The sequence below is a fragment of the Mizuhopecten yessoensis genome, unplaced genomic scaffold (genome assembly GCF_002113885.1).
Source record: "Mizuhopecten yessoensis strain PY_sf001 unplaced genomic scaffold, ASM211388v2 scaffold6579, whole genome shotgun sequence".
NCBI classification, from domain to species: domain Eukaryota; kingdom Metazoa; phylum Mollusca; class Bivalvia; order Pectinida; family Pectinidae; genus Mizuhopecten; species Mizuhopecten yessoensis.
This window is the reverse complement of record NW_018406620.1, coordinates 173,400-188,710: the sequence shown is the minus strand read 5'-3', so window position 1 is coordinate 188,710 and position 15,311 is coordinate 173,400.

The following is a 15,311-nucleotide window of genomic DNA, read 5'->3' as shown; positions in this document are numbered from 1 at the left end:
GTGCGCACGATGGACGGACGTTGTGCGATAACAATCGTGGTTGGTGTAAATTGAGGAATGCCTTAACAATTTATACGGTTTCTTGTTAAACATATAAACTTGATGTTTACGTATGTTTCTATATTCTAGCAACATCTATAAACTTATCTTTCTGTCTATAAATTCTTATATTTAGGAATTGTGTTTTCTGTGTTTTTAAACAAACTTAATCGACACATGTAAAATTACAACACAACCCCGTATACAGGTAAACATAACCATTGTGTACATGTACCTGGACCGTAGTTTTCTCCCCGCCTGGGGCATTTACGTAACTCGTCGGGTAAGGCCGGGGGTGTGAAAATCCAGGTGAAGGGGAGCTATATATAGGTAAACGAATGCAAATAACAAATCCTTTTTATTACGGTCAAACGGTATCGCATATCAGCTCTGTGTGTCAGGCACTGGTCAGGTAAAACTCCGGACACTCATAAAATTGTTATTTACCTGTTCTGTTACCTTGGAGCCAAACCCTTTCTTGACAGCCTAACGGTCACTGTAATACTGTGTAATACGCATTGTGAAATTGTATAATCTTGATTATTGGGATGAGAAATTACAGATATATACACAGTGTACATTATCGCATACAAGCCTTCCGTATTTTTGTCATTCCGTAATTTTGATCTACAAACGATACCAAATCGCACAGTTGTGCGGAGAGAAGCGCACAACGGGGCGAACGATTGCTAAATCGCACAGTTGTGCGCACCATGTGTGGACGATGTGCGGACGGTGTGTGAACGATGTATGCACGGTGTGCGCACGCCATTTTTGGTGCGTTGTGCGGTCCCACAACTGTAAGACATTTCTAAAAAAAGTTGAATTCTTAACCTGGGCTAATATATTTAGTCCGAAACAACTATTATTTTTCCGAGTTTTTAAACATAAAGAACGAAAAACACACAAAAATATCATCAATATATATCAATCGCTACTGATAATGCATCATTGAATCATTGCAACATAACCAATGATTAAAAAGGTTTTAGAAAACAGACGAGAAACGAATAATCAGAGGATTTCATCAAATGAACACATTGTTTAATATAACTGTTTTGATCCAGGGAAAAAAGAATGTAGAAAATCACTTTTGACGGCTGATGAATCTCCCTCTGATTTAGAGTACAGACTTATACGAGTTCCGTACATTTATACCCAAACAATTATTTAGTGCCCATGGTGATTGGACAAATGCGGTAATTTTTACAGATTTTTAAGCACAAAATAGCAGCTATTATTATGAATGTGAAATAATTAAGCGAAAACAAAGGGATGACAATATCACATATCATATTAATTTCTTTCGACGTTTACCTGAGCCAAAGCCAATATCTATGTCAGCAGTTATAGTATTCATGTATCCGGTACTTTGGTGTTTTCTGCATTTTCTGTCTCCTTTTCGGTACAGACGATTGGATTTTGCGTCAAAAACACTTTCGTTCTCCTGTTGTAAATTTAACCCTCATACGAATCCAATATCTGACTTAGGATACTGTCAAGAGTCATGCGTTGGGAGAATGACCACGTGACGTCGTGTCTCATAACAATCACAAGTCCTATGAACTGAGTTCGAATCCCGTCAAAGACGGGTCATTATTTTTATTTCATTGTTTCTAATATTTTAATCAGAAGAATATTTTTATAATTTAAGAACCAGTTTGATTAAATACTTTTTTAATAAACGCTTTAAAATATCGTTTTCACCATGAATATTTTTATAATTTAAAAACCAATGTACTCCAAGACTGAATCAGTTGGGAAGGAGTTGGTTGGTGTTGGAGGGGGATGGGGGTTAATTTTTCATCTGCAGCAAATTTATCTTTTCAAAATTTCTTATTGAACCTGTTAGTTACTTAAATTATATGTAATATTGCCAAAGATACATTTTATAACATATCACCATTCGAAATTCATAACATAGTTCTGTTTCTATTCGTAATTTAACAATTTAATCAGATCGCGAAGATGAAAATAAGATGAAAGTTTCCAATATTTCACTGCTAAATTACCTTTAAAACACGCACACAAAAATAAAAGACTAATTAAATGTAAATGTTTTGGATATGCCCTATTACCATAGATATGAGGCTGAAGTCAGTTATTTTTGCATCCACAATTGAAGATAAATATAAAGCCTCGCTTGTATGCTATCATGAAAAATGCCCTATTCAACAAACGTTTTCCACAAATAGAATTGTTGTAAAACAAAAACACAATAAAAATAAACAAAAGTTACAGGGATCAAACTCGAGACTTATACACTGCCAGTCGAAAAACAAATCAACTCAGCCATAGAAATCGTCATCACGGTAACTACTGATGCAGTGGTGCCCTTTCACCGATGGATTATTCACGGTTTATTTTTTATTCAGATCAAATTGCAATCTTTTTTTTAGGGATTTCTTCTGAATACAACCCAGAGATTCGGGCTTACGCCCTATCCTTGGGTTGTATTCAGAAGAAATCCCAGGTTTCGGTCATTATCCATTACTTAACACTTTACTTTTGTACGGTGACCATATTGCTCCAACGTAATCCAACTGTGTCCGCACAAGAACTTTGCAGAAAGACAGGATTTTAATGTTGTGTAAGCCGAAAAAATAAATATTCTTCTGATGATAGCAAGCATCGAGTTTGGCTGAATCAGATATTATCCGTACGCTGGTGTTGGTATTAGCATACATTTGTTCACGCCTTTCAGTCAATAAGCAGAACTATTTTCTTCGAGGAGTTCGGACCCACCAGAGAAACTCAAAAAAGATATCACTATTGCTGATGACCATAACAAACAGCAATGGGAAAAACCACAAGTGTCCCATCTGATAAAAGCCTGGTTAGCTTAACGATACGCAGGCCTCGCGGAAATCCGTCGGAGACATCAGCCCTTTCTACTGCCAAGAATAGTAATTCCACAGTAAACTTTCACTTTCATAAAAGCAAGCAGACTATTGAAGTCAGTGATTCTAACACATGTATTTGATTGGAGAAAACTACTGTTGAGTGCAACACGGTGTCAGCATCTCCAAGTCCAAAGTTAGGCTAAACGATTGGCAGAAAGAATAAAAGTACCAGGGTCATAAGTATACCTTACATAGGTGGCGTTGATATCTTATCATCAGGATTTTCCCACTCCCCACCACTGTAGATTCGGCGCTTATCTGCGACGGGACTTTTTAAATTAAATTATGATACATTAGAAAGTCGCGTAGGGTTACCTAGACATGCTAGTGGTAAAAGTATCCAGATCAAGTAATGTCAGCTTGATTTGCGTTCCGGAGTAGGTTTTCGTAAAATACAATGTAATAAACAGAATATCTCACGGTATCTTCAGCAATACTTAATATATTTCACTGGTGTGGCTAATACTTTGATATCTTTCACTCTAGTCCGAATTATTCTGACGTTTTATCGATTTTTTTTTTATATCGGTCGTCGATTAACGTCAGAAATCCGGCCCTCTATAATATGCGGGAAATAAGCGACCCGCGCCTGGATCGCTCTTCAAACTGATATTTTAGAAACAAATCGTCACTTTCACACAAATGTCGTACATGGATCTAAAGTGTATAACTTAAGCATTGAACTGTTTTTGTATGGTATTTATGATCCAATTGAATTTATTTTAATAAAGGTTTATTAATAAGGATTTAAATTTGGTCTAACGTTTATAAACTTGATACATGTATCCAACCGGGTGTAACGGTTACTATACTAGCAATTGAATTTGGTCTAGCGATTTATAAACATGTTATTCAATTGGTCCGACAGTTGACGAATAAGATATTCAAGTTGGTCTAACTGTAATAAACAATACATTCAAATGGTTCTAGTACGGTATATAAACTAAATATTCAACCGTGTGTAACAACTTATATACACTAGATATCGAATTTTGTCTAACTGTTTATGTTCGATATATTCAAATATGTTAACTACGGTTTATAAAAGCGATATCCAACTGTGTCTACCGGTATATAAGCTAATATTCAAAGGTGTCTACCGGTATATAAGCTAATATTCAAATGTGTCTACCGGTATATAAGCTAATATTCAAATGTGTCTACCGGTATATAAGCTAATATTCAAATGTGTCTACCGGTTTATAAGCTAATATTCAAATGTGTCTACCGGTTTATAAGCTAATATTCAAATGTGTCTACCGGTTTATTAACTAGATATTCAACGGGATATTCAATTTGGTCGAACGATTTATAATCAAGATCTCAAACTGTGTCTAACGCTTTGTAAAAAAGTTATTCAACCGGGTCCAACGGTTTATAAACGACCTTTTTAGCTGGGTCTAACTATGTAACCAGATATTCTACTGTACCCATTGTTTTATTACTTAGATAAACAACAATACAAGTTAATAGACAAAATAATAAACTTTTTTCTAACGGTTTAAATACTAGATATTGCTTTTGGTTTAACGATTCATAAACTAGTTTTTCAACTTGGTCTAACGGATTTTAATCTATATATGCAACTGTGTCTTACCGTTATTAACCTAAATATTCAACATGGTCTAACGGTTTATAAACAAAAAATCAAATGCGTCTAACAATTTATAAACTACATAATAAACTGTGTCGTGCTGTTCATAAACTAGATACATGTATTTTCCTTGTTTGAACGGGGTTTAAACGTGATAATCAATGGAATCTAATGCTTTATCAACTACATAATCGACTATACCTAACGGTTAATCATTCTAGATGTTCAACTGGTCGGACGATGTACGAGCTAGGTATTCAGCTGGGTCTAACGGTTAATAAACTATATATCTAACAGTATATACAATACATATTCGCCAGAGTCTAACGGTTTATAAACTAGATACTTAACCAGGTCAAACGGTTTATAAACTAGATATTCATCTGTACCAAACGATTTATCGATTTTAAGTATTCAACTCTTTCTAACGTTTAATTTACTGCTTGTTCAAATGTGTGTACCGGTTTATCAATTAAGTTTTATATACGAACGAGATGTTCTACTTGGTCCAACAAGATATTCAACAAATCTCCACGAGTTATTCAGCTTTTTATCAAATTTTATAAACGAGATTTACAATTAGATAGCATTAGTTATTTAGTAGGGTTTCAAAGTTTATAAGCAATATATATAACTGGGTTAGAATATTATACAATTATGGACTTCAGGTGAGGTCTATCCCTGATTTACGGACCTGGTTTGAACAATATTCACAGAGGCCGAAGGCCGAGGGGAATAGTGTTCAGACCAAGTCCGTAAATCAGGGATAGACCGAATCTGAAGTCCAACATTGTTTTATTATATGACATTTTACAATGAGATTAATCATTTTTCATGCCATAAATACATGGATGGCATGGACCATTTTGGAATCACAGAGTGAAGCACTTTAAATACAAAATAGCATACACACAAATTTAATTTCAGATTCAATTTATGTGATATTTAGTTTCAAGTAAATATTATTTGCACAATCGACATCATCAATATTCACATAGTTCAGAATTTGATGAGATATTCATTTGTAGTTGAATTCATAAGTGTGATTGGTACCAGAATCACAAACTGGCTGGGAATTTACCTATGCCTATTTTTAGTAGCGGTATGTATCACTTTTCCATTTTATAGGTCGAGGTCTGTAAGACTTTTCTATTCATAGAACCAGGTCTGTAACAGATGATTTGATAACAATTGGCTGTTAATCGATGACTGGGGAATTACCTAGGCCTATTTTAGTAGCGGTCTGTATTACTTTACTGTTTATAGGTCGAGGTCTGTAACACTTTTCTATTCATAGAACCAGGTCTGTAACATATTTACAGACTTGTCACATGACGCCGCTCCTCAAATCAGGGCTGGGAATTAGCACCAGTCATATAAAAAATCAATTATGGAATAATAGAAACTGATGCATTTAAAAAGCTAAATATTCTAACAAAGCATAATGCACATATCTCATCTGAGATCAAATACTGTCATATTTACTGATCTGATTTTTTTAATATCTCTGATAATAATCAATATTAGAACAAAACAACTGAGACGTGTATATGTCTGTCGTATTTATATACAAGAGCGACATCACCGTGCAATATTTGCTGTCCATGTTCATGACAGAAAACTGATAATGGATAGGAAATGCTGTGAATTGTAAATAGCATTTGATCATTTTGAAAGTATTGTTAACCTATATTCTTTGAAAAGTAATACTTGTTAACTTAATAAAAGATATGAACTACACCAAACACTTCACACCCAGTGAGCAACCCATGAGTCATATTGCATATTTATTTCTGTTAGCAAACTTAACGCTCAGCAAAGATGAAGCACAGAACAACGTCAGCGACCGAATGAGCTCAAAGGATGGACGTTTCTCTGTTGGTGCTGGTGACCTCGGCATTGCTAAGAGGTAAGTTTACATTTATCGTTACACCGAAATCTCAGCAATATAGCGATTTATGAGATTAAAAGAACATAATGTATCAGACACGCAAAAAAGAGTATCATTATTTCTTTATGAAAGTCAGTTATAAACCATGTTTTTTCTAGTTAAGCAGTCCACAAGAAATTAAATTTAATGGTGCGAGAGGACTGATGTTGCGAAAGATCGTTCAGCCTGTTAGATGTGTCAGTTCCGGTTTTGGTTAATATTTACAATAAGTTTATATAATAATCCTAATTTTTATGTGAATGACCGTAGCGACTAAACAACGACTGATCTGAGTACATGTTGACTAAACTAGATGATCTGACCACACGTTTTTTTTTAACAATGTTTACTTGCCGAAATATACACAATTGAAGTTCCAATATAATCCGCCTTGCAACTTCCAGTCGCCATTTTTTAAACAGGACCTAATCTCGAGCTGATGCGCGTTTGAAAGAGTTTGAAGTATTGCAAAGCTTCCAAACGATCATGCCCAGAACATACTCTATAAGGATGATGTTTTTGATAAATTTAATATCAATTGTTTGCTATATCTCTTTTCTGTATCACTTTCATTAATTCATAAAAGAACAAATTGATTTTTTCCGCTTCAATCTTTTTTCTTTCAAATGTTAAAACACATTTTTTGGAAAAAAATATTCTAGTTTCTTTGTATGTGGCTTAATCATAATACATTACAGATCAAGTTCGAACCACGTGCCAATATTTCATTTTTTTGCTGGAGTTACATGTATGGCCCTTTGCACATTGGAATTTCTCATAATTAACTGTTTGCCATACTCTGTTCGTTACCGCTTGCCACTTTGTATGTGGCTTTATCATAATGGATTACAGTTAGAGTCCAAACCCTGTGTTAGTATTTCATTTTTTTGCTGGAGTTATGGCCCTTTGCACTTAGGGAATTATCAAAATTAACTTTATTTTTTACTTATTTTTGCTACCGCTTGCCATATAAATTTGAAACTTTGTTTGTGCTTTATCATAATAGATTACAGAGTTTTAACCATGTATTATATTCCATTTTTGACTGCATTTATTGCCCTTTTGCACATAGGAAATTCTCATAATTGACTGTTTTCCATATTATTTGTAACTTAGTATACATTTATAATGGATTACAGTTTGTCAGTTATAATCCAGTGTCAATGTTCTATTTTTTCTGGAGTTATAGTCCTTTGCACATAGGAAATTATTATTAGTAACTGTATTTTGTTTTCGCGACCACTTGCCACATCGATACGTTACTTGATGCTTGACTTTTTCTTGAATGATGGATTACGAGTTCGAATCTCATGTCAAATTATATTCACACAATACGTATCATGCACTCATGATTCCATCAACATATGACCTCAGATGTTGTGTGGACGTTAAGTTCCCTCAACCAACCAACAAGCAACTGAAAGTATAATGCTTTTCGTATGGCCATTATGGTGACCATGCTATTTCAAAATGACACCGTTTAATTGCGTGGGTGCACGTGCCGGCAACACATCCACTTCCTTCGAATTGTAGTTTTCTTCTATAGGTGTCTCCTTGACACCCGTCATCATATGACTCTGGCTGTTGCGAGGACATAAATCACCTAATAGAGTACATCCTTTGAAGTTTGATGATGTTTTCAAACCAATGCTCTGGAGCATTACTGGGTTAAGAAGACTGAATGTCGTTTAACAGAGGGTCTCTCTCATAATACTCTGGCTCCCTATGGGGAGGAGTGGGGTCCCAAAGGGGGATTCTCAAATTCAATTACTCAATTTGTTGTTAAGACCCCTGCACATCTTTAATAATCAGGTTTTCCGTCTGTCTATCCTTTTATCTGTTTTTAAGTTCACCTGCCAAGGCCAAGTGAGCTTTTACTCTGGTGCGACGTCCGTCCGCTGGCTATCGTCCGGCCCTTGGCCGTCAAATTTTCCTTTGAAACATCTTCTTCTCATCAGGCCTAGAGACCTGATATTGGGCCTGTAGCATGCTGAGATAAAGGGCTATCAAGTTTGTTCAAATGAGTGACCTTGCCCGACTTTTCCAGGTCACAAGGGTTAAATGAGGTTAATTGTTTCAACGACTTATTTTCAATAACCAAGGGGCCCAGAGACCTGATATTGTGCCTGTAGCATGCTTGAATAAAGGACTAACAAGTTTGTTCAAATGAATTATCTTGCCTGCCTTTCAAGGTCACAGAGGTCAAATGTGCTAAAATCTTAAAACAACTTCTCAATAACTAAGAGGACCATGATATTGGGCCTATAGCATGCCTCGATGAGAGGCTACGAAATGTGTTCAAATGAATGACATCGACCGACTTTCAAGGTCACAGGGGTCAAATGTTCTAACATCTTTAAACAGCTTCTTCTCAATAACCAAGAGGCCCAGATGCCTGATATTGGGCCTGTAGCATGCTGGGATGAAGGGCTACCAAGTTTGTTCAAATGAATGACCTTGATCTACATTCAAGGTCACATGGGTCAAATGTGCTATATTTGAATAAAGTGGTTATGAGCTTAACATCCACATAAATGACCTAGATCAGCTTCAAAGTTGCATTAGAAGCAGTGCTTTTTTGAAGAAAGTTCTTGCTTTGAATAGCTTTTCAGGCCCGGCGGTCAAAGGTCAAGGTCACTGTTACCATGAATAGAAAATTAGTTTAGGCACAATATTTCCAAATCTGTTGGGATGATTACACTCAGGCTTTATCAAGTGCTACCTCGGAGAAAGTGCCTGCTTTGGTGCCTTGGTGGTGAAAGGTTAAGGTCATTGCTACTTTAGAACGTATTTGCTTAGGATACAAATTGTAGCTTTTGAGGCATCGATGTCAAAGTTCAAGGTTAATATTACTATATATTTTTTTTATTACAGGTTAGCTTGCAATAATAATAATAATGATAAACCTGTTTAGCAAAGCTAATCTTCCACAGGGTCCTCTGTTAGTAAAGGGGATAGTTAAAATCATGATATAATAGAAAACAACTGAACATTCAAATTATTATCACAGTAAGCATAAGCATAAAAGCAGTTGAGCTTATTAAATTACTATAATTTGACTAAATTAAAGGGTTATTTACACTTTTATTAAAATTATCACAGAAGCAAAGATACACTATTCTAAGCTGAACCAATATGGTATTCAGTAAAAGACCAAATGTCTAAATTACGTATGTGTTAATGCAGCAAAAACTAAAAATTGACAGCATACACGCTAATATAGCGTCACTAAAACCATCAAAAAGATGTATTAAGAGGTTTCTTTGATGAAAATGAAAAAAAGACTCAAACTTTATTCCTAATGCTTCCAGTCTTATTTTGTTTGAATTGAGGAAGGGAGGATGAAAGTCGTGTTTCTACTGGTAAGCTGTTCCAAATTTGGCTCCCTTCCACCACCAACTGTTTTGAATAATAAAAAAGTACGATGTTTTGGTACTTGTATAAAGTTTTGGGAAGCTGATCTTGTAAGGGTGTCATTAGAAAAATTGAACTGTATAGATAGATGTCCAGATACAAGATTATTGACACATTTATACACCATAACACCTCTTTTTAATTTCAAATAATCGTGAATTGGTATCAATCTCTCTCAATACAGAAAACATGGTTTATAGGCTGTAAGATCTGTCAACATCATGAACACTTTTCGCATGTTATCCTTTTTAGACGTTTTTGTCAATTTTACCCTCATTATCACTAACGACTAATAAGCAGACCGATCGGCGCTGACAGTGGCAGGTACTGATGGAGCTTCTTTTATTGTTTGTTAGTGCTTCAACTACCAAAAACGCTTGATAATTGACTTTCCACTAGGAGAATGAATTTAGTTGGGAAGATGAGTGGAAGATTATAGCATGATATAAGAGTAAAACGACTGTTCATGGTCCCTATTGAGAACACTTGAGATCTCAAGTTTAATGATCGATCTTAAACTCAGAAGACACTATTGTGGATAATGTCTTTGGTAAAGTAATCACATTTTAATATTAACAGTATGAAAAAAACATTCTGTTAAAATTCATTATTTTATTGCTATCCTATTATTTTAATAAACAAGCAAATATTATTGGATACACTTTAAATAGTTAAAAATGCGATTTATATAATTCATCAGTAACAAATTTGTAATTAAACTTTAACATACAAAAAGCTTTTTAAACCATGTATAAATGTGAAAAACGAACTGATTGTTTTCTTTTTTTTAACAGGATATATATATTCATCAAATCTAAATTTAACCTTAAAGCTCAAAAAAAGTTTGATTCATTATACCAAGACATGTGATTATGACCCGAAAAAAACAAATATTAAAAAAAATTAAACCTATCTATTTTTTTCTTTATTTGAATTACCATACATAACGCAGTAAATAAACAAATAACACAAAACAGACTGATGTAATTTGTTCAAACAAATTCAAACTATATTTGATACCGCAATTATTAATCGTTTAAAACATGCCACAATTTCGGATAGAAAAAAAAAATTTAGTTATACAATATTGTAGTTTATTTTCAAAATACTTCAGTTGAATTATCACCATTTTTCTGTGAATATTTATTTTTTTAAACTACATTCGGGGAAGTTTGATCTCACTAAGGTTTAAACTGAAATACTGGCATATTGACAAAAGAACCTGGTATGTAAATCAGTATACCAAAATCCTGTTCTACAACCCAAAACTATGCTTTCGTGAGGATTTTGTTCTAGGTTTCCGCTTGACTTTTCTTTAGAACAGTATCTGACGCACTGAACGAAATTGCACACCTCGATCTTTTATGCTATTTTGGCCTTGTTCCTATGGCTCGGATTGTTTAATATAAAGAATGGTGTGTTGCGTTTGTTTGTCAAAATAGTTTAGTCTCTTCTTGTTGTTGAATGTTTACGTATTATTTGTTTATATTATGAATCTGAAAATGATAGGAGCTTTTCAGAATTTCGTTATTTTTTTTTATACAAATATGAACAGATGCAATTTGGTTTACTTTTGAGTAAAAAGTTATGCATTTTTTTTCGCACACAATTTGTAATAATATGTTGTTTATGATTAATTGCAATTTGCATTTATAATTTATGTAAGTATGGTTAAAAAGTTTAACGCGTGTTATTTTGTCATCTCATGACATTACGAATCGTTGCTAGTTGTAAAACACAATAACTGTTGCAGATTGATAGAATTAATAGAGTTATACAGAGCGTTTCTTTAATTTATATGTGACATAAGTAAATAAAAGATATCGAACATAGCATTACTGTAGACGAGAGAACGGGAAGTCAATACATGTACGCAGTGTGCTTATAGCAAACATTCAACAATTATTTTGTAATCAAGGATCATTCTCACTGTGATGCAAACCGAAAGAAATTCAATATTTATATTTACATTAAATGTTCTCTTTTTCATATGAATACAGATACAATGAGATTTACCTTTGTGATTTATTTGAAATGTTTAATTGATGGAAGAGCGTTTATATCGTGCCGATTGATGTGACAAAGTAGTATTTTTTTCCCCCAAATTGTATTACAAAGAGCTTTTATATTCTGTAACAAATTAATCGTATATATTTTTACGACATGCCTAATATTCGTCTGGTCAAATGACATGCATTGTCTTATGAAATCCAAACGTATTTTGCAGATATAGAGATAACGCCATATTATTAGACAACGGGGTATTAAGTGTACTCCATTCCCTACCCACCAAGTTAGTGAAAGCTGTTTGATACTATACCAGCAATTCAAAAATGGTTTTCACATTATAATGCATTTTGTGAATGCATCAATATGATTTGGTTCATTATATTAAACGAAAAGAAGAAGAATCTTAACGGCATAGCCGATTGTAATTCCCCCCAATTTTGTATTTCAGATGGATTGGCGTTAGCCACAGACTACTTCTTTAGCTCTACTAAGCTGAATTGGAATCAAGCCAACGACTACTGTGATGCTCATAATGGCCGCCTCATCCTGCTTAACAGTCAGGACAAATGGGACGAATATGAAGATGCAATGGAATCACTTAACAAGTAAACGTGTCATTATCTATTTGATTGAAATGCGACATTAGGCCGTGTTAATAAAGTTCCCGAATATGTGACGGACTACTTACTTATAGATGTATTATTATATATCTAAACAAACGATATATACGGACTTACTGCGAAACGGATTTGGGTTTAGTTTCGCAGTTTGGCTTTGCTTTTATTAGAAAACACAGAGTTTGATTATCTATGGAATAGTCAGGACCATTTTGAGTGTTATACTGTATGTAACGAGAAAGGAGTACCATTTAACCCCATAACATAATCATTATTATTTCCTATTATTCAATTTAAATGACAGACTTTTTTTGTTCATAGCTTATATATATTCATTCATGTTTAAAAATAAAAACGCTCTTTAATTTCGTCCCCAAACAACTTTAGCAAGTCTTATGTTTGAAATACAAGTACCGCACTCAAACATTTCGGCATACGACGTCAACACATTTGTCTTATATTCGTTTTTTAGGATATACGTTTTTACATGAAATAATCTGTCGTTGGCCAAAATTCCATTTTTAAAGGAATCAACACGAATGATGTTCTATTCAGAGTCATTCCTCGGCGATAACTGACAGTTATGGTGGTAACAGAGTTATTTTAAGGATCGCTGTTCCATTGTTAGAAACGTTATATTTGAAACTTCATTTTTTTCTGCGTGACTATAGCTTTGATAAACCAATTCTAAGAAAACCATATACGAAGTCAGAAAAAGATTCCAACCCCATACCTCCTATCAGTATACCGCCTCCCGAACCATCTTAGTTATTCAGTCAGCGGTATTATACTAGTCAATTTTCCCTACAAATATATCCAAACAATAATAAGGGGTGGCTACTGTATCTGAATATATTATAACGTTTATTATTGATACATTTTCAGATGTTCAATTTTTCATTGGACCGCTTTGATATTGGATTCATATGACTGCGAAACTCGGAGCTTCAATAGAGGGTATTCCTATAACGGATGGTCTTACAGTGGATGGGGGATCTGGAACGGCATGATGGAACCAAATGATTGCCCTAATGATAAATGTGTTGTAGTGACTTGTAATGGAATGAACACAAGGGGATGCGGGAAAACTTACAAAGCTTTGTGTAAGAAAGGTATGTGTTCCTATCTGATATTATTTTTTAACTTGTCATTAATATACAGATGTATTTCTATATTAATCAACGCGCTACGGACACAGCAAAACATAAATGCTTCACAGAACTATGTAGCAGATATAGTACAAATGTAGATTTATGGCAATACTGTATAGTTTGTAATTTTCGTGGGGGATTTAAGTTCGCTATTTTGGCAGTCACCAAAAATAGCTCGAAATTAAAATACTAGCAAACATATGTATATGCGTATCATAAATATACAGAAATAACACTGTCTACTCTTTAACTGTCGAATAATGAAGGAAAAAAATGCTAAATCAATATAGTATTTTACGCTCAATTGATAAAACATTTGCAAAACTAATCACCCAAAATACAAAAGAACCCTCGTGGGGAGTGCAACATTTTTACCTGGTTATTTTGCATGATCTAATTCCGCAAGTTAGTTCTTAATGGGACAACCGCGTAATAATAACACCGCAAAATTAAACAAATGTAAACATGGAAGATAATGCTGACTGTGTTTTTTTTTAATATTGCAACTGCAAATGACATAAGAAAAAACTCCTTATGGTGCTGTGGGGGTTCACGTTTCTAGTACCGTACCTTCAGGTAGTGGTATGCCTGCTAGAAATGATCTACTAAAATTAGTACATAAATATGGTTATAAGCATTATCTGATTGTTTTTTCCAAAAACATATTGTCTATACTCCATAAATGACCCGATACCAGCTCGTTATTGTGATGACATTTTCTCCCACCTTACACTGAATAGTCTCTCATTCTATTAGTTTAAGATTTTCCTAGGGTATCACAGATGGAACGCGAAAACAGAAAATACGATGGCGTCAGGGAAACAATAAATATGATAATTTCTCCGGGTAATCATGTTTCCCCCGACGTTAAGATCATCCGCGCGCTAACATCCGGGCAAACAAGAGCGATTAATATAAGTTGAAGTTACCTGTTTCATACATTGTAGCTATCATAAATGAATATAATTGATATTTATAAATTACTTGGTTGTCTGACTCTCGACAGAGCCTGGGTTTAAACAACCAAAACATCAAACCTCAGGTTGTTGATTTGCTGTCACACCCTGAAAGTAGGAGAAGGTTATATTAATAAAATATGGTATAGATTGTATGAAAGAGTATATAATGTAAACTGAATATAACGGAAACAATTAACCACTTTATTAAAGAATTAAAGTAAACATACCGATAGAATAACGCAAAGTTACAACACATGTCAGTTATTTCGTACTATTGCTACTATCACATAGTTATAGATAAGAACTTTTATATTTTGGTTCAAAATCCAGATGTTTGTGTTAAGTAAACCATATCAGGTTGGATTTCTTATTATAATATTTAACAGAAGGATGCTTAATAAGGTGTGACAAACGTGTAAAAATATATGTGCTTTTTTGTTGCTTTTCGTTGATGGTGTTAAACTTATATCAGATAAGTGTATGATTCGTTGTATAATTTAAGCAATATCAATCTGTATTGTAATTTTTAATTTATTTTTGTATGTTGCAGTGACATCAGATATCACTACTACGAAACAAACGGCTGTAACGACGTCAGATGACCGAACCACAACTCAGACCACACAATTAGTTGATGTCACATCAGAAGTCAGGACCACGACACCAACTACACAAACGGCTGAAGTGACATCAA